We start from the raw sequence: 25,538 nt of genomic DNA, 5'->3' as shown, positions 1-25,538 counted from the left end.
GTGGTTTTTAAAGCATTCAAAATGCCTTTTTGAGACAGAAGCTCAAAAATGCACAAATCTCCATTTAGATGTCTAAAAGCGGATATCAATATCTCAAAGTATATAGCATCAGAAACTCTTAATGAAAGTGATGGGATAACTGGGAGAATCACTCCAATCTTTCAACATTCAAAAAGAATAATGGAAAATTATACTGCTTGTGTATATACATGCAAGGTATTATTTTATAGTATTGATATGTATTCTTAACCATATTTGATACATAGAAATCAAAATACACCTATCTTTTATTGACAGATGATCAAATATATTCAGGTGAAACTCCATTTCACTCTGTTGCACAAACAACATTTAGCCTTGAGTGAGTATTCACACTTCTGCCAAAAGTAATGTAATTCTTCCAGAGGTAACCTACAAACAAATTAGTTTTCTTTTGCTAGGTGTGCTTGAAAAGGTTGCAGGAGAGAGTGGGAGATCAGAGAGCATATGTTATTGTTCAGTAAGCCATGTAGCAGATATCAGAAATTAATGAGGCAAAGAAAGCAAAGGCGGCAAGCAATGCAATCAGTGGCAACTAAATTTGGGAAAAGTTCGAGTGTTCTGGCAGACCGGAACATTAAGTGCTCTCTCCCTTTGCTATATGACAAACCAGAAAATGTGGAGACCGGAATAAAAGTGTTGACATAATTATACATGGAGCCATCAAACTTCAAAACAAAGCTGTAAATCGCTAGTGCAATATACCAAGATTAAAATGAGCAAATTGAGAAATACAGGAAAAATGGATCTGTAAATAGTATAGTTTCATAAAGTAAATTTTCTAGGTGGGATAAATAACCTAGTGTTTCCCAGAGAAGCCTCAGAATGCCCGTCACAGATGGGATGCTGTCTTCATTCTGAAATTGTAAGCAGTTTTAAACAGCTATCTGCTCTGCCTTGCTACAGAAATGCAGCAATGCTTCCAACAAATGGAACCACATCTTAATTATTTTTATGGGGCCATGGGATAGAATGAATTTATTAATAGTTCGTCATGGGCATAGAAAGATGCCTTCAGGCCTGTTTATGGGAGATGGAATAGACAATCTCTCTGAGTGACACGCTGGGTGTCAATACTGAAAAATCTGGCAGTAATGAATGTTAAAATTCTAAGATACACAGAGCACATGGGTGAAGTTGTTCAAAGTAAATAGATGTAGGCATTTCAAATTTTTTTTTGTTGTCTGAATTTTGAGGAAAAAGAAACCCTTTAACCACTGATGTTGCACAAAAAGCTGCATCATTTTTGTAAAAATAATGATAGATTTTCTGAAGCAGTTCGAGTTACATCTCTATAAATACAAGGTAAAATAAGTGAGCTTTATGGCTTTATTGTTTTTTAAGTGGGCTTTATCACACAGGAATAATGTGAAGTTCCTGAATTCAGGTAGTGAAACCATTCTACCACTTTGTGTTTTTCATTTTTATAGTTTCAATGTGAGCCAATTTCAGGTACAGCTCTACATAGCTTGAAAAATTTTTCACTTATGTATAATAATATTGGACATCTGTATATCTTTGCAGGATAATTTGATTAATTTACGAAAATGCCTACCAAACTCTCCTTCCCTGTAACTGTTTGGTAGATCCCAGTGCTATGTGGTGGTTGACAAAATTCTAGGCTTCATTACTGTGTAATAAAACAGCTCAGCTTCAAAATTGGTCAGTTTATTGATTTCTGGTGGCAAGGGATTTGAATGCGTTCACTTTGTAGGCCGTTACTTTCCCACTTTAAGAAACCAATCTGCTGTTGTGACTAGTCAATTAAGCATGCAGGTATTATGATAATCAGAGAAAATGAAATGTTCAAACTGGGGATGTGTGTCTGAAAAATTGTGTGGAATATCTTTTCTGAAAGCTTTGTCACTGAAAAAAGATTTTAGCCTGGATTATACTGCAGCTTTGCTTTTCTTTTTCATGTTCAAATTTTGGAGAAATTATGAGGTAATTGTAAATGTTTTAATTCATGTTTTGTTTATTTTGCATAAATGTGGCATTTATAAAGAGCTGTTATTTATGCAGTCATTCCATTGCCATTCCACCCTCTCCTCTATTTTTTCCCTGGTTAAAAATCTTGGAGTACGTTCTACTTGTATTAAATGCAAAGAGAAGGAAACAGTCAGCTTCCCACAACAAAGACGTGAATTTTGGCTGTCGCTAGGTCAGGCTATAGTACTGGCTATGTCAGGGATAGGAAAAGTTGTTCTTTGCGTGCCCATGTCGTCTGAATCCCACATAGTATCCTAGTCGGGGCCACGAGGCAGTGTGAAAGCAGTGGATCAGTGAGTTTGTTGGTAGACAGTTAACTGTTGCCTTCCTCGTGGAGGACTTTTGTTTTAATTTGTTGAGGATAAGGAACTGGGGAAGCAAGGACCAAACTTACTGTGAGTCACGGCTCAGCTGCCGCTGTGCTCTGCCCCTGTGCCGCTCTGTGCTACACGGGAAATACACAAATGGAAAAAAACCCGCTGAGTCCCCTGCGCAGTGAAATTTGAACTATTTGGATAATTGCTTTTCTCAGAATGGTTTTATTCTGATTATCTAGAACTTTTGTATGTTTAATTTTGTTGTGGGTGCTGGCTTTGGAGATAATTTTCCATAAAATTAAATTACAGCAGTTGAAGAAATAAAATCTTATTAGACTATCTAGCCTAAACAAACACTACTTTGAAATTATTGTGCAACATTAAGGGATGCATTCATTAAAGGCTGCATCTGATTTTTTGCATTTAGATGTCCTTTATATTTGCATACTGTTTCAAGCCTTCAGAATTGTGCAGTAAATGTGACTAAATAGTTTTCGTTGATACTATCTACTAAGAATCCATAACATAGTGCTATGAATATTGATTTTTAAAGATACAAGTTTTGTAGTAAAGGGTTGATAATTTGAATTGGCATGGGTCCAACTGGATGCATCTGGAAGTTTGATGTCTACCTGTGCTGTAAAAGATAAGTGTAAAGGAATAGCATAAGTGTGTATGGTAAAATCCAGACCTCTCAAGCAAAATGCATAACAAATGGGTTTATTAAATTTGCCTTAGAATGGGAAGGTCAAGGAAGGTACGGGCAAGCTGCAAAATGGGAAAGGAAACCAAATATTTGATGGCAAGAATCTTTGTTTCATTGGTAACAATGAAACGTGGACTACAGCTATGTAATTGGCATAAGTCTTTTTACAAATGTTTAATAATTTGTTCTGGTATCCATTTAATGTGGAGATTAATAAGGATTTAAGAAACTGCCAACGTGGATTTTCAAGAATGAACCATGTTAAGTGATGTAATCTTTTTCTTGGACTGTTGGGTGGGTGGGAATCAGCAGCTGTGATACATTTTGACCTTCAGAGAGGTTTCTTACACTGATCTCTACACATCAGAAGTAAATCACCAAGAGGTAAATGCACAAGATGCTGAGATGAAAATGTCTTTGTTTTTCATCGTGAAGTTGGAGGGACATTCCAAGGGTTGAGTCTTAGTTCAGTTTTTATTGGTAGCCTCAGTGATAGAAAAGATATTTATTAAAATTTAAAGGGGGTGTTATAGTACAAGGGGTGGCAAGCACTTGGAATCCAGGTTGGAAATTGAAAATGGTCTTGGTAAAATAAAGTTTTGTGATGAATAAGATCAATAGAAGACAAGTGCAAAGGAGAAGATGGGGAATAATTAGCTATGCAGCAGTGCTGCTGGAAAGGATAACAGTGCACCACAGTCCAAGTCAGCAATATGTTACTGCTCTGGAAAAGCCAGAAGTCATTCTAGAATGTATTAATAAAATTACTGGATAGGAGTTATGGTGATTATTTCTCTCTATTTGGAGCTGGTCAGGCCTCACCTGTAGAAGTTGAAGAGCTCAGATACACCTGTAATAATGATTTTCACAAGAGGAAATAACAAAAAATATTGGAAGGATTTTCACTAAATAAAAAATAAAATCTAAGGGTGGGTGTTGCGATAACAGCCTTGCAAGAACAGTTGTTAGAAAGATGTGATCATCAGCTCTTTCGTGTATTTTTTTGTTTGATATTTTTGGTTGGGGTTGTTTTTGCTAATGGAAATAGAAAGATTTTGTGGTGGTTGGTTTGTTTGTTTGTTTGTTTGTTTTTTAATCCAAGCTGGTTTAGAAAAACCTTTCCATCTGGAAAGTTAAGCCCTGGAGCAGCTCCTACAGGAGACACCATTGGAGGTTTAAGAAAAAAAATAAAATCCAAACCCAAAAAACTAATACCACAGAGTTAGGGATCTTACCTGGAACGTGGGACACTCAAGTTGCTGTATCATATGATAGAGATTCCATATATTGTAATTAGACTATTAATTATTTTAGAACGGAATTTAGGCTTTCTGCATTTAATAAAAAAAAATCCTTCTATTACTACAAATGTAATTGAAGTTTCCTTTTTTTAATAGATTTTAGGTTTCAGAAAATGTGTTTTTTCCATTAGAAAAAATATTTGGCCCCAAATTCCTGACCAAAACAAGAAATCCAGCATTTGTATACACAAAAAGGTATATAACTGATGAAATTCCTGTTTGAAAATGAACTCTTTGTATATGGCTTTGAACAAATTGTAATTCCAGCTATGCACTCCGAACTCATACAAATGACCCTGAAGATTTGGCCTTTTAATCAGTCGGCTCTAATATATACAACCTTGTGTTTTTATGCCACAAGGAGCTTTGCCAGCCCTGTTATGAGTTCAGAGTACTTCTGGTACTAAATAGCTGAGGGTGAACCCGGAGAATTTCTGGTTTTTAATGCACCAGTACATTATTGTTTATAAAATGTATAGACAGAAATAATATAGGTAATATAATTTATAATTTTATAATTATGATTTCTAATTATAATTTGTCATAATTATATATGTTATCATTTTATAATATATATATATAAAAATATATAGTTATTTCAGAAGAATACTCTGTCTGCCAAAGGGCTGAATAATTCTATACTCTCACAGGTATTAAATAAACGGGAGAATGAGAGTCAGGTCTTATGTTGGTTATTTGATCTTAGCATAAGGCACCTGTCCTGCTCCAGTGTGGCTAAACTCAACTCCTCTATCAGCAGGGCAGCACAAAAAAAATGATATTAGTATATCAAAACATAATAGTTAGAAATAATATTTATATAATTTAAGATTTAAAATATAACCAAGTTGACTATCTCTAGAGCACAGACTATTACATGTGAATGTAGATACACATTTGCTTGCATATATAGTTGTATATATATAGTGTATACTTGCAACATGAGTGTGTTGTCTGATGATCACATGGCATTAATTGTCGTTAAAGAGAAGACTTACTGTCTTTTTATGTGCAGTGGCTGACCTTGCAAGAACTTGTGAAATTGCCTCAAGAGAATAGGAAAAAATAATCTATTGTTTTGGCTTCTTATCTATATTGACCCTGAATAATACTTAAAATAAAATTTGGGAAATTGTGTCTGAAATCTAAAGAAAACAGTAGCTATTATGATGAAACTGGCTGTGGCCTTTTATAGCTTTTTAAAAAAAAAAAAAAAAATTTTTTTTATGACTGCTCTGTTCCCTGCAGTGTATCTGTGAAGTGCAGAAGAAGTTCACAGCAGATGATTATACTAAGGTACCAAAGCTAGTGAAGTGTGAGATAATCTTTTGAGCTGAGAATTAGTGTCTCAGGCAACCAAGTGAGAAACCAAAGGGGAGTTATTTCTTCAGTAAAGTTTAACATCTAAGACACACCTGAAGCTGTAGCTCTTTATTACTGGTCGGATCGATATCTTTGACTATCTCTTACATGTTAATAAAGGTTTTTTGTGTGGAGGGGGTTGTTTTGGCAGGAGGCAGTGGCTTTGCTGCAAAATCCTATTTTGGTTTGGAAATCCACATTTCTAAATTTCAAGTAGAATAGAATTTCTAATACAGGTAATATAACCTTTACAGATTTGTTTTATTACACTACCCAAATGTGTGTATGCAATGTACGCATTCCCATATTTTCCTTGAAAAACAATTACAGGAGAAAATGTGGAGATTTTGGTGGGTTCTGGGTTTTTGTTCCTAGATTACGTTTCTACTTTTTTTTTGTCCCCCCTTCTGAATCCCAGAAGAGTTAAAAGAACAAATTTCAGGAAGAACTGTTTGACTTCTTATCAAAGTCTTTGTCATCAAGACTGGACATGACACCTTTAGTACTGTCTAGTGGAACTAGAAAGTGGAACTTTCTAGGTGAGAAAGTAGCTATTGACAGTTTCTGAGTTACACAGCACCTCTCATTTATTATTGCAAGGCTGTGATGATACAAACAAACCTTGGTTTAGTGGAAACTATGAAAACCTGTTAGGAAGTACTTAAGGTAATATTGGTATCTAGATGATGCTCATTTACTGGTTTTATGGACCAGGAAGCAGTCTCTTCCAGGATAAGTTTCATGTTTCTGTCTCGATTCAGTGATACGAGACTAAAATGTTGAGAGTAGGACAGTTCAGGGGATATATCACCACATGTAGCAAGGGCTTGAAAAACTGTGTAAAAAGCAGGGGGAAAAACCAGTTTCTAACACCAATGTAATTTCAGAATGTTATTGCTTTTGCTCGTGATATTCCTGTCACCTGTATTTGCCAAAACATAAACATTGGTAATAAAAGTTGCTCTACCTATTTTTTAAGTTTCTCTTAAAATATTTTGAAATTATTTGGTGTATTTTTTTATCCTCATTCAGTCTGTCTCCTTGACATTTTCACAGCAAGAATTGACATTAAATATTCTCTCAAACTTTAAGGCATCAGGACAAAGATGGTTAGAGTTATTAGGTGCTGATAAAACATCTGGCATTGCAAATGGTCTTTAAATAAAACTCATAAGCCTACTTTGTAGGTGTAACTGACCCACTAATTATGTGTTAGTGTGTCTGTGTGTGATGCTACTGTGTGAATTAAGTACTTACCACTCGCTTTTGAAGGACTATAGACAGGGTAATAAGCAATGATTTAAGAAACCTATTGAAAATTAAGAGCCAGCTGTATGTAGTGTTTGATTAACTATTAAAAAAAGTTCGTGTGCTGTCAGGAAATGCTCTACCTAATCTTCCAAATCTGATGAAGCAGCTGGATTTTATTAATGATTAAAAATGTGTATGTTTGTGCATTGTCAGTGCTATTTCAGAGAAAAGTCTTTCTTTAATGTCACCTTACTTTCATATGTTTTCAGCCGTAAGCTAGTTCCTCTGATATTACAAGATGCATGCATAAATGATTGTGTAATTGATACGGAATCACAGAATGGCTGACGTAGACAGGGACCTCTGGAAGTCATCTGGTCCAACCCCCCTGCTCAAGAAGGGTCACTTAGAGCAAGTTGCCCAGGACCATTTCCAGATGGCCCCATACGTCCAGGGATGGAAACTCCTCAACCTCTCTGGGCAACCTGTGCCAGTGCTCATTCACCCTCACAGTAAAAAAAATAGTGTTTCCTGATATTCAGGAAGAACCTCCTGTGTTTCAGTTTGTGCCCATTGCCTCATCCTGTCACTGGGTACCCCTGAAAAGCATCTGGCTCTGTCTCCTTGGCACCGTCCCTTCAGGTATTTGTGTACACAGTGGTGAGATCCCTCCATACGTGGCATACTGTATGTGCTATCCATGTTTCATATTTTTTACTTGCATGACTGGCGAGAAAGACTTGTTTATGACAATGTCTACTCCTGTCCTTGCTTCCTTTTTTTTAGACTGGACAGATTCTATAGGAAAGTTTTAGTGATCAGATGAGTGTGCTATCTAATTGTGTTTTCTCTTCCAGAGGATTTAAAACATTTTAGAATTTACAGCTAATGGAGAAATATGCAGGAAGTGTTTTGGGAGGAAGGACCTCAATTTTGACTATTCTGAATCACAAGGAAGTTTTTCTGGTCATGAGGCCTATTCATGAGAACCTGTTCCCATGATTTCTGCATTCATGGCTGATGTGTGAATACTAAAACCTTCAGTAGGATAAAATGTGAAAATACATGCCTCGATGTTGAAAGAACTTGACAGAAAGGAAAATTTGCATTCACTGTGAAACCATCTTTTATGTAAGGAGTCTTCTCCATAGTAGTTTACAGTAGCTTGAAAGTCTCTTTCAGTGAAAGAATCCTTCAGGTTTACTTCTGAAAAGTGTCCGTGTACACAGAGTGGGAGAGAAGGAAATAAAACCCTGTGTATGTATCTATATCAATATATCTAAAATCCATGTAGACTGAGGGAGGATCTTTCATATCTTGCTAATGAATATTGTAATTCAGCCACCTTTACTGTGTTGACAGAATGGAAACTAGTAGTTTTCATTACTTCCTGCAGTTTACTGCTTTTTCCATTCCTGTTGTGCAGTTTAATCAATCTTTGCTAAGGCATGATTAGTTTTCCCTTGGGCATGCTAGTTTTCTGGTCAGAAGATTTCTTCCTTATGGCTTCATGTAAAATTTTTGATTGACTACTGAATATATGTACCAGGGCCCCGTGGGAGCCATTCTTCTGCATGAGCGTTCACCCTTGCCGAGTGCTGGCTGAGGAAGGGTGGGCAACCCATGTCATACATCCACGGAGGACTTGTGAAAGTCGTGGATGAAGGAGCTGGAACATGCATCGTGACCTTGGTTTGACTGAAACAGGCTCTCTCCATTCTGACTCTGTTGGTCTTCTAAGTCTTAGTTTCACTGCCTCTTTTACAGCGTCCAGCCCCCCATTTGCAGCAGACCATTACTTGTAATGATTTTAGCACTTCCTATAGTGGGGAGAGGTATAACGTCCTGCCAGACGTTAGAGCCAGGCAGGTGTGTTCTGGCACTTCCATATTTTCACTGCTCAGAAGAGTTCATGTTATCTTATACTTCATTAAAGAACTCCATGCATTCCTTAGATTAGTGATGTTGAGTGCTTTTAATGCTTCTGCTGTGATTTCTGTTAAGATTAGTTAGAGAAAATTATTTCTTTGTAGTAAAGAGAAGCAGGTTTTCTGAAAGCAGAAGGATTCTTAGTGTGAGGCTTGAGCTCATGGCAAAGTGCCAGAGCTGACGATGTTGCCAGTCTTTACCCAAACTTCAGACCTATTAAGTGAAAGAACCAGGACTCACATCAGAAAGGGCAAAGGAGGGAATATGCTGTTGATGCAAAGGCACGCTGGCTTCAGGGAGGCAGAAGGAAAAGAATGAGATGAGGAAATATACAATAGGAATATCTTCCCTTAGCATATAAAATGTTCAGGTACTCTCCAATGTGACTTAAAGTTCAGGTACTCTTACAATGCAACTGTTAGAAGTGTGAATAAAGTGTAAATATGCATGGAAATTTTTGTTGTTAAATTCCTTTTTTCCTAATGTTTTTGCTCCAACAGCTTAATAAAACGTTTTAAGGTTATGAAGTGCATGATAAGGAGGATAAATCAGGTGTCCCAACTGATGTGGCCTCACTGTGACATGCCAGTAGTGATAATGCCTAGTGTGGACACCACTGCCTATCATTGCATCTTGTAAAATGATGATAAATGACAAATGAATTCAGAAACAAAGTTGCACTATTCTGATTTTAGGGACAAAATCTTGCTGTGTTCAGTGTTTAAACATTTTGCTTCATTTTTTTCCTCATGATTCTTAAGAATATGTATCTAATGTTCAGCTTTTGTACGGTTTGTTTCTGTGTATGTGCCTTCCCCCTCCTCCACCCCCAGTTCTTAAGAAAAAGTATTTTAGAAGGTGGTTGTTTCCCCGGCAATGAGTATTTGCCATCCAGCCAACTTGGCTGCTGTGTTTATTTGCTTGCCCTTTGGATCAACAGCTGCTTAGCAGTTCTTAGTGTGGCTGCTTGCCATGCAGTGGAGAATGAGTTCTTCCTCCAAAATATCTCTTGAAATTTTGTTTGCCTCAGTGGAGGAAGTCCCAAGGAGAAAAGGCAGGAGCTTGAGTCATCTTCCTTACGGCTTTTTTCAAAGGGGAGCTTTGCAAAGGTTGTCATCTTGTTGCCCGCTCTCCCAACGCAGGAAGCGGCAGCAGCCGTGTGTGGTCTCTGATCCCATGGCCATGGTGGGGGATGCAGGCAGCTTTGGAGACTGCCAGCCAGTGTTGTTTTTTTCTGTACTGGAGTAAATACGGTGTATTTATTTTCAGCGTAGGGCTGATCAGATACTTTCACGTGACAAGTTTTCCTGCAGTCCGGGTGGATTAAAGAAATTAGAAACAGTTGAAATAATGATTTAGCAGAACTGTTGTTTCACTGTTCTTTGAGGCTAGTGCCTGAGGGCACTAAGTGTTTTCAGCAAGTATTTCAGTGGGTTCTGAAGAGACTCAAGAAGATTGATCTGTTTTTGAGTGAATGCCCCAAAAAACTGTTATGCATTTCTCCTGTGCTTGAATTGATAAAAAAATGTATATATGCTTTTGTTGATTTGCTTAAGTACTGTAAATTCAAAGAAATACATGTAGTGAGAAGAGACAAGGAACGTCTTACAGTTAATTTTTTTTTTACAAAGAATTTTGAATCAAGTTTATTAAAAGCAACTGATTCCACAGTGTTTTACCCAAATTACAGAATGGGTAATATCACAGGGCTCAGCTGCCTCATCTGAAATGATGAAATACTTCTCATTGTAAAAAGCTTTCATAAGCTTATTGTTCTTGAAAGATATTGTTCTTGCAGGATCTCAGGTTTATTATATAAACGATATTAGCTTCTGAAAATAAATCTACTAAACTGTTCCTGCTCATCGCCCAGGCCTCTCTATATAAAGTCATTACTTTTCTGATTACCTTCGTGGTTAATTTCTATAGGTGTTAATGCAAAGATCTTAAAACAAAGCTAATATAATCTAATTTTATTTCATCAGGTCAGCCTCATAGATAAAAGGTATGTCTTTTCTGCTTTAAGCCTATAGCAGTTACAAACCAAGGTGAAACTTTTAAAATTAAACTGAAGCTGTTACTTGCTTAAATTAATACTCATTGAATTATATAATGTTAGTTTGCACAGCTTGAAGTTTTAAGTTAAAACTCGACATGACCCAGCAATGTGTGCCTGCAGTCCAGAAAGCCAACCAAGCTGCATTAAAAGCAGCGTGACCAGCAGGTCGAGGGAGGTGATTCTCCCCCTCTATCATGAGACCCCACCTGCAATACCGCATCCAGCTCTGGGGTCCCCAGTACAAGACAGATGTGGAGGTGGTAGAGCAAGTCCAGAGGAGGGCCATGAAATTGGTCAGAGGGCTGGAGCACCTCTCCTATGAGGACAGGCTGAGAGAGTTGGGTTTGTTCAGCCTGCAGAAAAGAAGGCTCTGGGAGACCTTACAGCAGCCTTCCAGTACCTAAGGGGCCTACAAAAGAAAGCTGGAGAGGGACTGTTTACAAGAGCATGGAGTGACAGGACAAGGGGTAATGACCTTAAGATGAAAGAGGCCAGATTTAGATTGACATATTAGGAAGAAATTCTTTACTGTGAGGGTGGTGAGGCACTGGAACAGGTTGCCCAGAGAAGCTGTGGATGCCCCTGGATCCCTGGCAGTGTCCAAGGCCAGGTTGGATGGGGCTTTGGGCAACCTGCTCTAGTGGAGGGTGTCCCTGCCCATGGCAGGGGGGCGGGAACTAGATGGGCTTTGAGGTCCCTTCCAACCAAAACCATTCTGTGATTTTATGATTATATTCAAGATCACTACTGCAAAATAAAAACAAAACTTGCAGAATACATGAAATACTTATGGCCTTTATTGGGTATTTCATTACTGAGATTATGACAGGGACACGTTTTTTATTTTAGGTGGGTTATCTTCGGACTTCTGCTTTACCTCAGGTCAGTTACTGGGTTTGCTGATTGCAGAATGGCTCCACAAAGGCTTCTGAAATCCAAAGATGTAGGCTTTCCCACCTCTACTATAGCTTGTTTATGACAGCAAGAAAACAACTTTGCTAAAGAAAAGCCTCATGTCTGTGACTTATTTATGTAACACTGAGTGTTCTCTGTGACAACAGAACAAACTTTTGCATTGACTGAGGCCCAGCATGGATGTGAAAGTTACCATCGTACACCTTCCTAGCTTGTATTTTCAGTCTGGTTCTGAAACAAAATAAACTAAGCTGCCTGCTGCATGTACCTACTAGGCACTTGACAAGATTTTTTTTATTGATTTATTTCCTTGGAATAACTGAGATGCTGCTAGTAATAAACAACTATGACTTTAAATTGCTCAAGAATTTTTTTTATTTGTTCTAATTTTATTTTATGACTGTTAATTTTCTTAAAGATTTTTTTTAGCCATTCAAAGCCATCATTGCCTTTGATTATCCCATTGAAAGTACAGCCCACAGGTTGAAAGAAACTGGACTAGTGACAACAATAGTGCTTTCAGATCTTTGAAATGTGCATTAACATATCAACTTATACTGGTAAAGATACTTTTTTTTTTTAAGTCTTCATTGATTTAAGTACTAGTAATTTCCATATAGTGAATATTATTTGTCCTGGGGGAAATAAAGGTAATTGAGCAGAAAAGTTAATTTAGGAAACTGAGATTCACCTTGTTGAGAGGTACTGAGGTGTTTCCTGTGCAGTCAAAAGGTTTTGAGAGAGGTGGTGCAGCAAGCAGGAGGTTTGCCTGGCTTTTAATCCTGGATCTTGTGTGGGGAACCGCTCCTTGCGTTAACTGTATGTTGAAGCTGTGTTGGTAGATATGAGACTAAGTTAAATACCTATGAGGGCAATGGACACTGATGAGTGCCTAAAGATGTGCTGGGGAAAAATAACCTGTTACGTTGCAGCCAGAACAACGTGTTTAATTAGGCTTCCTATATTGCTGTTGAGTGTATATTCTTTCATATACAGGAAGAACTCCTCCTATGGATGTGGTTTGTCTGCTGTGCGATAACTGTAAAAACTGTAGGAATCAGACATGTTATATTTGTTCTCTGTAGTTTTAATTGATGGCACACCATACAGATAATAACATCATGTGTCTCTGTATAGGGACAAGCTCGTTTACGCTGTCTACTTCTGCAGACATATGGCTGCCCATTAAGCTCTTCTAATTACATATAAGACCAGAAGATAGGCAAATGGAGTAAGTTTATTATTTTGACCTGAAATTTCTTGGTTGATTATTAATTTGCAAAGGTAGGATCAGAACCCTGTCTCACTGTGTAGAACAAAGAGCAGAAGAAAGCAGATAATCTGTTCAGCAACCCATGTGCGGTCATGCAAAGCTGTGTTGTGGCCTCTTTAACCACACCAGAAAATAATTCTATGAAAGATTATAAAACGTGTCTGGACAAGAGTATCAAGCCCATAAAATGGAGCTTATAGATGTTATGTGGACTGTGTCTGGGACTCTAAAAGCACTACTGCTTTCTTATTCTAGCTCATGTCAACAAGTGGATTGGTATGCTTCTGTAAACCTCTGTGCTTTCAGTGTTTTTAAGTGAAGCGTTTCAGTGTTCATTTTCCTTAGAGTTGATGTGTTTTTACGGAAAAGCTTATGAAAAAATTAGGTTATGCAGAAAATGAGTTTTGGGAAAGGTTATCCTGATTTTACTGTGTTTTCCTTTTCAGAAGTATTTGATTTTTTTTTTTTTTTAAATAAAATGGACTTGTATTTCATAATGTTTTGGTTTTTTTAGTGGTGGGTAATGCCTAAAAGAACACAGCACTTCCATGATGGATAAGCATTACATTTTATCTTTTAAATATTGTGTGTGAGAGAGAGCAACATAAAATAATATTTTAGTAGTTAACAGAAGTTAACTAACTAGACTCTAATAAAGACAGTTGGAATTGTTCAAATCAGACTTTGAAGTTTCCTCTAAATTTGGATATTTCAGTTTTTATTGATATCATGGGCTGATTGTATTAGAGAATGTTTTCTAATATAATCAGATATTTTTCTTTGGGAGTTGCATATGAATGTTTTAATATCTGCTAAAACCACAGAACCTTTTGTTCAGGCAAAAAACTGGAAAGAAAAAAAAATCCAAATATCATAGCAGTAAACTGGGAGTTCGGAAATACTGATGCTGGGAAATACATTAGGTTTTTAGCCTGTATTTGGGGGATTCAATATTGTCAATCTCAATAAGGAAGACAAGGGCAGTGTCTTCAGAGTAGCTAGTGCATTTTTGGTATACCGTACTGGATTGTTACTTGGTTACCTGATGTAGGAGGAAATGTTTTTCTCAATAAAACTTTAGTAAGAAGTTCATATATTCAAAGAGCAAACAATGGAAATTATTGTTTTAAACCTTTTAAGGTGAAGTTTGTGATGTTCTGGGCTTCACCTGGAAATCTTGCCATGCATTGGCCTTTAGGATATTCAGCTCTAATTCAAATATAGCTGTAAGGAATGTGCCATTGCTTTTGGAAGGAGAAATTGTGAAGTATAGTCTATGTAGCACATAACTGAACTATATGCAAAATTCAAAATGTTTTGAGAAAGACATCTGGTCTTTTTGTATCCTACCGTTTATTTCTTTTATCTAGAATGCTGTTTTAATAATTTCTCATTTGTCTTAATAGGCATACATATTTTAAGAACACATTTGAGCTCTTATTTCTCCTTTGCCCTCTGCAGCTGAAAAGGGGAAAGAAGAAAAGGCAGTCTTTGTTGCCTTAAACACATTAGAGCAACAGAGCAAAATATAAAGCTGTTTCACTGAAGATAAAAGACGTTTTGCAAAAAGGCTATGTGCAACTAGCAACAAGAAACTTGTTTATATGGGGAGAAAACCCTGGATATTTGGTATAAATAAAAGGCCAGACTATGAAATGTTTGGTATGTTTTTTCTCACTTTGAAACTAATGGGAATTAGATAAGTAAATGCCTTTTGAAGTCTGACCCAGACATCATAGGTGAAAATTTGTCAAAATCTCAAGAAACACTACTTGCTTTCCCCCTTTTGCCACTGTGACCTGAGGGTAGCTTCACTTAGGTCAAGATTAAAGTGCTTTAAGTTGTATGTGGGAGAGGTGTGTTTGTCCTGAACAATCGCAATATTTGCATCATAAAGGCAAATTTTGCTCTCTTTATTTTCATAGTTCTCATCATGAAAGAATCTCAATGACTCACTGTTAGGGGCTTATTACTCTATCTTGTCTCTGTTATGGACAGAAATATTTGCATTTAAAAACAATAAGTAGAGAGTATGTTTATTTACGTGTATGCACCTGTTCAGTCCTTAAGGTTGCAGCGAAATTCATGATACTGACTTCTGTATGAAAAGTTATTCCTTTCTGCTGTGGAACATAGGAACTCACAAGAGGAGGAAACATCTGCAAAATGAATTCCACAGTTTCTTATGGGAAAATATTCCAAAGTATAACATTACACATGAAACTCATGATTTCTTTTTCTCCTCTGATTATACGGGATAAAACTACTTGAAGGTGACATTTTTCTCTAAGGATATAATATCTTTGGCATACCTGTAATGATTTTTGCCCATGCTTGAAGAACCTCAGTAAGATTATCTAAACCCTCCTAGAAGAAACTTATTCATATTGAAAAATATGTTTCTCAGCCAATAAAAACCAACACGCCAACACATTTTTTTATATATATATATATCCTTTACTGTTTGTCCCTCATTATATATATAATAGGAATTCTTTGGACCTCAGAGAGAAACTGATTTTCAGTACTGAATAAAGAAGTAATTCTATAAAGAACTGAACAAGTAATTCAACTGGGTACTGTGTCTAAAAAAAAATCACATCCCCTATATTTTCTTGCATTGGCTGCGTGTAGAATTGGTGTTTTTTGTTCCTATTGTGGTTACTCCACAATTTTAATGTCTCTGTTAAGTTCTTTATCAGCTTTGGCATCTGTTAAGTGTACCCTGTAGCACATAGATGATCTGAGCTTTATGTCAGCATACGCTGCCTTCAAAATATTAATTTGTTCCTTGTGCTATACACAGTTTAAAACACACCGAGCTGTTATACAGAGAGGTTGAGTGGGCTATTCTGCTATTTGGATAGCCACCTTATTTTTATAAAGTCTTTATTCCTTCCTTTTCATGGTCTGAATTGTCCTGTACAGGTAACTACTTATTGCTATTATTTCTGGTTACGTACTGTGTGAATTGGATGGAGGGACTTACTGTATCATTTTCTGTCTTCTAAATATGAATTTCTGAGGCTCTTGGCTTGACGTTGTTTAACACACCATAATCACCTGATTTATTTCAATGAAATTTCCTCTAAAATTCCTTCTCCATATTTGACACACTGTTAGTGGTGATTGTCAGATTGTGTGTTACATCCCAGAGAAACCCGAGATGTCAAGTGACTCTTCTCCTAGCAGCAGTGCCTGTCTATTTTATGTTGCCTTTTCTTGTGTGCAATAGCAGCAGTTCAAATAGGTTTCTCAAATGGCCCTCATCCATGTGAACAGCTAGGTGATTGTATTCAACTCCCATTGAGTGAGGAGAATTAGGACCACAAGGAGACTGACCAAGTTGATGAGATAAGGCAGTTATGAAAATTGCAATATTTGTCCAAAAAAAGAATTCCCCAGCCCACCCTCACCTCTGGTGCTATTGATATTGCTTAGTAAAACCTTAGATTCTTGTATTTAGTGGCTTATTAGACTCGTGCATCTATAGAAAAGAGTATTTCAGTTGTAAGGGACCTACAATGATCATCTAGTCCAACTGACCACTGCCTGACCACTTCAGGGCTGACCACAAGTTAAAGCATGTTGTTTAGAGCATTGTCCAAATGTCTCTTTAACTCTGACAGGTTTGAGGCATCAACCACCTCTCTAGGAAGCCCTTTCCAGTGTTTGACCACTCTCTCAGTAAAGAAATGTTTCCTAATGTCCAGTTTAAACCTCCCCTGGAACAGCTTTGAACCGTCCCATGACTGGATCCCAGGGAAAAGAGCTCAGCAGCTCCTCTCCACTTCCCCTCCTCAGGAAGCTGTGGAGAGCCATGAGGTCACCCCTCAGCCTCCTTTTCTCCAAACTAGACAAACCCAAAGTCCTTAGCTGCTCCCCACAGGACATTCCTTCCAGCCCTTTCACCAGCTTTGTTGTCCTCCTTTGGACAAAATATAGACTTGAGTTTTTTGGACATCACAATTTAGCTTGCTTTTTTGAGATGACAGAAGCGAAATAGGAAGTTTTAGCATCACTAAGTATCTTTTTCAATCAATAAATCTTCCCTCAAGTTCTTTCTTGTACCTGTTGTTTGCATCTGCTTCTTCCTGTGCTGTTGGCATTGTTACTGTTGTGGTCAGCCATTTATTTCCTTGCCCCAGTTGTTTAACTGTCTGCCTCGAATCCCTCTATGAAGGAGAGGCCAATTAATCAAATAACAGGCTTGTTTGTGGTTGATGGTATTGGAGGGTTTAAAAAGTCCAAGTTTTGACTTTGGCTGCCACAGAGTTTGATATTATATATTTTTATATATACGTGAGGTATGTATATTGGCTCTTCAACATCCACAAGTTTGTCAATTCTGTTCTCTCTGAAAGCCCAACATGTACAAGTTCGGTCAAAAAATGAGTCACAGTTCACCGTTAATTGGTTGCAATAATCTTGTCTAATTAAATCAACTTTAAGAACAGACATGTTTATAACGAAAAGCGAATTTAGAGAGGGAGAAGAACATTTCACATAGCCCTAAAGCACAAGAAATCTTCGAAAGCGTTAAGCTTTCACAATCTTCTACTTGACTGTTAGGAGCTAGAAGTGAGTAGCAAATCATAATATGGTCACATGTTTAAATCTGCTTCCAACCACACCCCACACCCCCCAACTCCTAAAAGCCAACACCTCTCCTCCCCAAACCCCCATTGAAATAGCTAACACTATATAATTTGTTCATAGTTAACTTCTCTGTTGAATTTCTCTGGTAGACTTTTTCTCATATCTTGAGATAAGTTTCTTTGCAGAAGTGAGCAAGCTGATGTACTTAAGGCTGTTAAAATATGGATATGAGCAATTTCACTCCATTAACATTTAAGTAGTGCATTGGAAGTACAGTTGTACCTTACAGGATAGTGTAACTCCTAGTATCAGAGAACAGATGAATTATAAAAGAAGTTTGGTGGCAAATGGTCCCTGAAAGGTATTCATTTGATCACATCTTCTTTTACATGATTCCTACACTGCTTAGCAAAGCCGGTGAACTTATTTTTTTAACCATCAGAGAATAGGAAGGACGTAAGTCCCCTAAACAACTTCTGTTATACAACATGCCAGATTACAAACGAGCTGTTTAGTAGGTAAGCAGGTCTTTCCCACTTAATTGTAAGAAAAATAAATGTGTGAAGATGATGGAGGTGGGAAAAGATGATGAGACTCTTCAAAATTTGGGAAGGGAGAAGATGAAACAAGGAATTCTACTGTATCTGAGCTGTACGTCAGCATCTATTACTGAAAACATTTGTTTCAAGTAAGCAGTAAGATTTTTGGCTGGGAAGCTTGGTACTGTATTGCAAATGCTTTTTTTTTTTTTTTTTTTTTTTTGATAAAAAGTATTTCTGTAGAAAGAGAATCATCTTTGAGAAGGATGGCTACAACTCATTTAACTTAGCTTTTTATAATTAAGAAAAGGATGACCAGAAACTATGTAAAATCTCTGAAAGTCTTATCTGAGAGGAGCTTAAGGTACTATACTGCTGAGTACTTATGGAAAATTCTTGACTTTAAATGTGCAGGGGTTTTTTTCCAGTCTCTGCATGTCTGCCTTTAAAAAGCAGAATAAAATAAGAACTACATGTCGTGCATCAGGGTTTCCTTTTCCAATGTAAGTCAGCGTTAAAAGAGGAAACATCAAACTGAAAACATCACCTTTCTTTTTGCTGTGTAGGTCAACTGATTCATTATTTGCAAAAACTGTGATCAGTATGTATTCCTGACAAAATGCTGTTTACATCTAAACATTGATAAGAGAATAAGAAAGCAACTATCAAGAGCGCATGAGCCAGAAAGGTGTGAAATAATGAATAACTTAGAGAAAAATAAAATCTAGCATCAAATTGAGATTGCTTTTTCTCAGTAGGGAATGTAGAATGTGCAGGATCCGGCCCTTGTTCAGGAAAGCAACTTATTAAATCATAATGCATCGAGGTATTTCTTCTTCTCTCTAGTTCATGTAATGCTTCTAAAATGTTTGAATGCCATATTTTTGTTATCTGTGAAATTATGAACTAGATGGTAAAGCAATCAAAGGTTGAAGTGTACTCTTGAGTATGCACATATCAGCCCTGCAGGGGAAGGTACAAGTTTCATATACAAATACAGTGACTGAATTTAGTTCGCAGTGTGTAAATGGACTGTTGAGAAGATTTTTGTGTTGCACCCTGATGCCCTGTAATGTATGCATGCTGTGAGGCTCATTTGTTGTGCCATAGTCCTGTTGTAACCCTGAGGATTGTTCAGTGGCCTTCATCTTCAGATGAAGAAAAGCAGGATATGCAAAATAAATGCAGTGGGAAGCTTTCAAAATGACTGAGAAATAAATTAAGTAATCAGCATTTCACCTGCTGTACTAAATGGATGCTATTAGTAAACACTAGAGGGTAGGTTTTCAGCATATAAAGACTCGGAGTAGCAGCAATCTTTGATAATGATGGGAATTGCATGTTTAATTCCCTGCATGCCTTACTGAGAATTAGCTAGTAGCTGTATGGGACTTAAGATCAGCTAAAGCTGTCTGCAACTCCAAGTTTTCATTTCCCAAAGTTGTGAATACTTTTTTCTTTTGGCTGATAAGTCTGTAGACACTCTGCTCTGATATTATACATGCAAATTGACTCTAACTGGATCATTTTGCGTCAGTCTGAGCTGATGAGAAAAGCCCCACGCTAACCATATGTTATACTATCCCTGTAAAGGGAGCAATGGGATATTCTGTACTTTTCGTAGCTGTCACTGGATCGGTAGCTTTTTTCCTAAACTGTATATTTAGGCACCTAAGGAGAACTGGATTTACAGTCTTATGTTTCCTGAGATACAGTGATTGTGATCTGAAAACAAAAGAACAGATTTTAAAAATGAAAACAAGATAATCTATACAACTGTGAAGGGACAAAAAGGTCTCAACAGCTGGAAATTCATCATAAAATAATTTTTTCCAGCTTTCATGAAAACGAAACATTTGTATTTGTTTCCTTTGTCATTTTCCTTGCTCTGCTTAAATGAAGGATAAGATTATCTATGGGGATTTTTTTCTTTTTCAAAATTTATGTTAAAGATCAGCGTAGGTAGCTTCAAATAGCTTCAATAGACTTTACTTGCTACTCCTGTTTACTGAGAAAGCATTCCCTATAGTTTTCTCTCATGAAACTGTGACAAGTTTTCCCTATTTCCTTGCAGTTTTGCTGCGTATGTTTTTCTACCACACGCAGCTTTCCTGGCTTTCTGGTAGTTAATTTAAAATGCACTATGACTACTATCAGGCAAATATAGATTTGCTCATTTTTAATTAAAAAATTCTGCTATGTGATTTACCTTTTTTATTATTTTTTTGTTAAAAGCAACTGTCGGGCCTTTGTGAAAATGAGGAAAAAGTTGCCAATTGGGCTTTATCAAGCTAGGAGTAAGATTATGTAGATTTTACATAAGGATAGTAGCTATTTGTCTTTTATTTCTTTGCAGATCATGCTCAACATTGTTGTAGCTGATCTAAGACTTAAAAATTTTAAATACCTTTATTTCTGAAAAAAACTTGAATATGCTGCCTAAGGTTTTCATAAAAATTTTAAAAAAAACTGTTGAAGAACAAAAATGAATTATATTTCCAGTTTTTTCCCCTATGGGCTTTACTGTCATAGCAAAAAAGGTTATAAATTTAAATGAAATGTTAGAAAATATTTCCATAAATCTAAAAAAAAAATTAAGAACTGTAGCAATTGAGCAAGAATGACATTTTTTACATAAATTTAAAGTAGGGTCTGTGGTGTAGTTAAAACTTAAAAAAAGAGGGAGGGGAATCAAGTTGAGCTAGATTATATGAATTTTGGAGGGTTAATAGGTTGTGAAATATTTAGTGGAGTAAATGTGGAGAAAAGTTGAGACTCAGAAAGAACCCAAGATGACCTTGCTGCTGAAGATACACTTAATCCATTTTATGTGTAGAATGAACGCACGTTTGGTAATTTTAGTCTGTTTTCCCAGAGAAACAAGATTTTTGAAGTCACATGGTATTTCTGTATCTAATAATTTTTAGATGTATTTTGGCCATAAGAATCTATTTTGACCATGTTTGACAGTGTGATAAAAGTCTCAAAGATGAAACTACATTAAAATAAGCAGATGGATAACGTGCCCAAATGAGAGAGATGCTGTATTACTTGATTATCCAGTAAAAGCGAGATAAATGTCCTAGGCCTGGAAAGAGGTTCGGTTGGAGCTTAAATCTTCAGTACGCATCAAGGTCAATCAACCACAGGTCACAAATCTATAAGATACCAGACTTCGTTAGAGTTCATTGGACTGGGTTTTTTGTTTGTTTGGAAGTAGGGCTTAGTGAGACTTTCCTGTAAAGATGTTTTCTTTACTGGTTCACAGACAGATGATGTTTCTTGTCAATTGGATATCAGTTTGTTGCCTGGCTTAACTTTTCTTCATAAATTAAAGTGTTATCTTGAAATATCAATAGCTCTAGTTTTTGGAGAGTGGAGGGGCAAGTATCTCAAGGAGGGGGTGGGAGGTGGAGGAGAAACTGGGGGTAGGGCAGGGAGAAGGAGGACATGAGGAAGAGAAGAGAGGGCAGTAGAAGCATACTTAACGGGACATTTTTCTATTTAAACAGAGATGTATAATTGCATATTTCATATTAGATTGTTTACAAGCGTTTAGTTTGTTACTATGTTATCTGTTCTTTTAGTTCGTATGCAGTGTTTCTCAGTTGTTTTCTGTTTGGGACATTGCGTGTACTACTTTGTGTAAAACAGAGATTTGTTTCTCCTAAAACATGGCTGGCTTCCCTCTGTTTGAGATGGGGTGGAGACGAGGGGCTGACTGTTGGGGTTTTTTTGAGTGTGTGTGTTGTGTGTGTGTGTGTGTGTGTTCTCGTTTGCATCTCCAGGAACAAATAATTTGATTGCAGCCGTCAGGAAAAGCCAGTCTCTTGGGAACAGGTTTGAGGCCGGAGTGGGAGGAAGTGAGAGGAGCGAGTTCAGCCTCCACAATTTCAGTGCTGGTGCTCTCAGGGATGGTGGTCCCTAAGCTCCTGAAACATTAATGTGAGGAGGTCAGTAAAATGCACTTGAGGAATAACCGGGTCCAGTGTTAATGACAATAATATGGCCTCTGAATGCTAACAAATGAAGTGTATGCTGATCAATACTGGAAGGGAGAGAATGCTAATTTGTTCAAGAAATGAGAATCAGATTACGTTTTCAAGAGGATGCCTGTCAGCTTGCCACCCTTTGTTGGAAAGCCAAATTTTGCCCAAGTGGGGCTATTTTGTAAAATCTTTTGAGTAATATGGTTATAATTTGTCTATGTGATCAGGAGTTTATTTTGTGGGGAATCTCAAAGTCAAATCATCACATAAACAAGATCATTATCACAACTTGAAGATCTGAGTATTTTGACATCAGCCATCCGTTGAATAAAGAAATGTTTGCAGAAAGTTTCTTACATAAGCTGCTTTGCTTCTTTTGCCTTTTTTTTCCACCCCTAAGGAATGAACTGGTTGCAACAGCCTATCCATATTACAGATAAATTTGCTAACCACCAGGATAGTCTTCTTGCTTATGATTAATGTTGTTAAAGCAGTTTTTCTTTATGTAAATTAATATTCACTAGTTTATTAATATTCCTGCCCAGGGTGAATATTATGTGCAAGGGGCTGGTTGATCTTGTATAAAATGAAAATCATCATTTTATGTATAAACTAGTCAAAACTTTTATGTATAATAATAATATCCAGACTCCCAGAACCCCACCAAACAAATGCTTTAATGAATTTGACATTTGTCTGATGAAATAATTTTACTAGAAATTTCCTTATTGACTATAATGATGACTAGTAGGTTCTTCACTGTTCTGTTAATTTCTTATTTTCCAATACCAAAAGTAGAGGAAAAAATATGAAAAAAAAAAAAATTCCCCTATACAGTGATGTGGTTACCTGTATTAAAACCCAAGGGGGATGAAACTGAGTGAAAAAGGAAAATGTCATTTGGGAAGCATCATTTGCATTTTCAAGATTGCTTAATAAGCGTTTTGCTTTAATGAGCACACTTTAGTCATTCCATAGGAGTTTGAGAGTTATTAATAGCCGTGTCATTCCCAGAGCAATCATGAGTATTTAGATCCCTGTACTGAGTTTAATCAGTTAAAATATATTTCCTCCCTAGTTTGCTGCCCCCAAAACATATTTTTCCACTGTCAGGCAAACTCTTTCTTCTTCAGTGCTGTTAATCAGCTCAGAAGAGTTAACTCTTAATTATTTAATTAAGCCTTTTTATTATAGAATATGGCATTAACTTAATTCCTAGTTTAAGCTAAGTTAAATAACCTTATAGACCTGATTAGGTGAATTACATTGAATATCTGCTGTTCAAATAAATAATACAAGCCTCTGCATAAATGACATCTAATCCCTGTAATTATGTTTTGTTAGGATTCCTTCTTAAATATTAAATATTGCTTTTTTAATGCTCACATGACATTTACTTAAATATTCTCTACTAGAGCGCCTTCTAGAAAAAATGCTGATAGGCATTGACTGTTAAGTGTGAATGTTCTTGGTGCATTGAGTCTGATATTTGTCCATGAATAATTTGAGATTGGCACTGGGCTCTAGAAAATTGGACTAATGTTTAAGGAACTGATTTAGAAAAATATTTGAACATGTTCATAATTCTGAACACACATGTATATGTATAGACTTCAGTTACACACTTAAATTTACACGTTACAGTACCTTTTTGAGTCTAAGGCATATATGACCAATTTTTTAATGATAAAAAGTAAAAATATTTTAGGATAAAATACAGTCGGACTTTTTATTGCCTAGGGTTTTTTTTGCTAAATTACCAAAGTCATTCAGAGAAAAAACCCTAAGGGTTAACCCAGAACTCTTCATTCCCAGTGATGGTAGTGTGTGGTGCTGCTGAGTCACCGTGCTTTGGGTACTTTTCACTTCCACTCACTTCAGTTTTGCCATTTTAAATAATGCTATCCAAGTTTGAAAAGCCACCTTCTTTAATATCTGTTTCCTTCCCAGTGTTTGTAAGTAGAAATCACAGCTGTTCTGTTTTTTCAAGACTAATGTCACTGTTTCATGAACAAAAATAGAACGGACTCACTGGGATGCTGGAACACCCGTTCCCATAGTTGCTGCCTTTTAACCTACTGAACACAGTGTCTAGTCTTTTCCCTTTCTGTAATGCCAGTGATTTTTGTCAGTTGGTTTGCTTGCAGGGGTTTGTTACAGAAAGAAAAACGGAGCTTGGAAGTTGTCTGTGTGGCTGGTAGTTGGAGCTGTGTGAGCGGATGGGATCACTGAACATGGGAGAATGGAAAAAGCAACAGGAGGAACGGTGAGCGTGGCATTAGGCAGTTTGTGTCATCACAGATACATCAATTCCTTGTTCCCTTCTTAGTCTTTTAAACTCGTCAGCTGTATGAACCTCTTCTCTGAGGTGGACTTCATAGGCTGTTGCAGGAGCTGTTTGCTGTTACCTTTGAAGCAAGCACATCTTGACCTTGGACTGACAAAGATATTCTTATTAGTAAGAGGAGCATGTTCCTTGCTCTGTTTCTGCATAGTGATTGTGTGAAATGTGAAAACCCTTGGGAGGCTGAGTGGACAAGGCTGTGTTCTTCTGCAGTTTACCTTTCTCATCGTGAAGTTGATCGGTGAGCTGTAACAGAGAGAGAGAGAAAAAGGATAGTATAAGAGAGAGAAAATCCACTTACACAGATTAGCCTTGATACGCATTGATTTAACACAACAATGAGAGCTTTTAAGAGAGGCTATACAGCAAAACAATAGATTTTCCATTTTATTACAATATGAAGAGAAAAAGAACTTATAAAAATAGTTATATAAATTAAATTAGATAGCCAAGAGAGAAAATTATATATAACAAGAAGAAAAAATATTGCTTTGTTTGTTTTCGAAAGCAGCAGAAGTAAATTTATGGAAATTGCTTCTATTTTCCAGCTCCACTAGCTTTCACAGAAAATTCCATTAAAGAAAGATGAAAACTAAATATATGTTTTGTATAAATGTGTGTCTTTTCCAAAGATGAAGAAATTATTGGAAGAACCTGAAGTTAGATATTGCAGCCTTTTTTTTTTTTCTTGAGGGAGCTGGGAATTATTGAATTTAAATGTCTGCAACTGTGGTGGGTGAAATATTAGTTTCACCTACCCATTCTTATTTAGAAAAGTCTCTTGAGAAGTATATGCTGTACTGCCTTTTTGTGGTTACAGTATTGTGGGAAGGATCTTTTTCATTCCTTTGTTGAGCCTTGTTTTTCACAGCAGCTTGGGCAAAGGCCTCGCTCCACCTTTAGTTTCCTCTTTAGTTTCACTTAAT

The sequence above is a fragment of the Grus americana genome, chromosome 4 (genome assembly GCF_028858705.1).
Source record: "Grus americana isolate bGruAme1 chromosome 4, bGruAme1.mat, whole genome shotgun sequence".
NCBI lineage: Eukaryota > Metazoa > Chordata > Aves > Gruiformes > Gruidae > Grus > Grus americana.
This window is presented reverse-complemented; position numbering follows the sequence as displayed.